Source organism: Cervus elaphus, chromosome X, assembly GCF_910594005.1.
Source record: "Cervus elaphus chromosome X, mCerEla1.1, whole genome shotgun sequence".
NCBI classification, from domain to species: domain Eukaryota; kingdom Metazoa; phylum Chordata; class Mammalia; order Artiodactyla; family Cervidae; genus Cervus; species Cervus elaphus.
Window position 1 is genome coordinate 94048963 of NC_057848.1, and position 1892 is coordinate 94050854.

The 1892-nt window shown below is 37.1% G+C and overlaps 1 non-coding gene across 1 annotated transcript; it reads left to right on the forward strand.

Annotated features, from left to right (window-relative positions):
• The first annotated feature begins 332 nt into the window (after nt 1–332).
• On the forward strand, nt 333–439 carry LOC122690925. Its single transcript, XR_006340179.1, has one exon. It is a non-coding gene; the product is annotated as a U6 spliceosomal RNA (small nuclear RNA).
• The last annotated feature ends 1453 nt before the right edge of the window (nt 440–1892 follow it).

The window sequence follows — 1892 nt, forward strand, 5'->3', positions numbered from 1 at the left end:
GAAGGACATACATGAGTCCCAAGCAGGGATTTGTAGGATTACTTTCCTGAAAAATTAGTTTCAGAGAAAAGACCTCCAGAAACTAATTTCTGAGTTTATCAATGAAACAGTGATTTATTCATATGCTTGCCTTGGAATGAGGGCTATCGTTTGGACAGAGTGCTTCTGAAGATTTTAAGTCTTCACTCTTAAATGTGAGTTGACATGCCAAGTACACCAGATTTTTGAGAGAGGCATAAAAGTTGAAAGAGAGAGCCAAAAGAAATAGGAAATAAAGGGAAAATTAGAATCAATTCAAGGAACAGAAGAAATGATAAAAATAATAATATCCAGTGCTCGCTTCGGCAGCACATATACTAAAATTGGAACGATACAGAGAAGATTAGCATGGCCCCTGCGCAAGGATGACACGCAAATTCGTGAAGTGTTCCATATTTTTCAATTCCAGAAAAATAAATGACCCAATCAAAAAATGGGCCAAAGAACTAAACAGACATTTCTCCAAAGAAGACATACAGATGGCTAACAAACACATGAAAAGGTGCTCAACATCACTCATTATTAGAGAAATGCAAATCAAAACCACAATGAGGTACCATTACACACCAGTCAGGATGGCTGCTATCCAAAAGTCTACAAGCAATAAATGCTGGAGAGGCTGTGGAGAAAAGGGAACCCTCTTACACTGTTGGTGGGAATGCAAACTAGTACAGCCACTATGGAAAACAGTGTGGAGATTTCTTAAAAAACTGGAAATAGAACTGCCATATGACCCAGCAATACCACTTCTGGGCATACACACTGAGGAAACCAGATCTGAAAGAGACACATGCACCCCAATGTTCATCGCAGCACTGTTTATAATAGCCAGGACATGGAAGCAACCTAGATGCCCATCAGCAGATGAATGGATAAGGAAGCTGTGGTACATATACACCATGGAATTTTACTCAGCTGTCAAAAAGAATTCATTTGAACCAGTCCTAATGAGATGGATGAAACTGGAGCCCCTTATACAGAGTGAAGTAAGCCAGAAAGATAAAGAACATTACAGCATACTAACACATATATATGGAATTTAGAAAGATGGTAACGATAACCCTATATGCAAAACAGAAAAAGAGACACAGAAATACAGAACAGACTTTTGAACTCTGTGGGAGAAGGTGAGGGTGGGATGTTTCAAAACAACAGCATGTATACTATCTATGGTGAAACAGATCACCAGCCCAGGTGGGATGCATGAGACAAGTGCTCGGGCCTGGTACACTGGGAAGACCCAGAGGAATCGGGTGGAGAGGGAGATGGGAGGGGGGATCGGGATGGGGAATAAGTGTAAATCTATGGCTGATTCATATCAATGTATGACAAAACCCACTGAAATGTTGTGAAGTAATTAGCCTCCAACTAATAAAAAAAAATTAAAAGTGAAAAAAAAATAATATCCAGAGAAATGAAAAAAAATATTTTATACAAAAAATCAATTACTAGATTATATAGAAAACTTAAAAAAAAAAAAACAAAAAACAGCTCTTGGAGAGTGAAACATGTTAACCTCGAAATAAAACTTTAATAAGTATTTTGGAAATAAAGTTTAACATTTTCCCAGAAAATAGAACAAAAAGATAATAAAATGAAAGCAAAAAAGAAGAAGGAAGATCAGTCCAGTGGTTAGGAGTTGGGAATTTCACTTCTGTGGTCCCTGGTTAGATCCCTGGTTGGGGAACTAAGATCCCACAAATGGCATGGTATGACCAGAAAAAAAAAAAAAAAAGGAGAAGGAAAATGAAATATTTAGGAAATCACCACAAAAATTCAAAATTATGACTAATAGTAGCATAAAGAAAACAGTTTATCGTTACCATCTTTAACCCTATATGCAAAACAGAAAA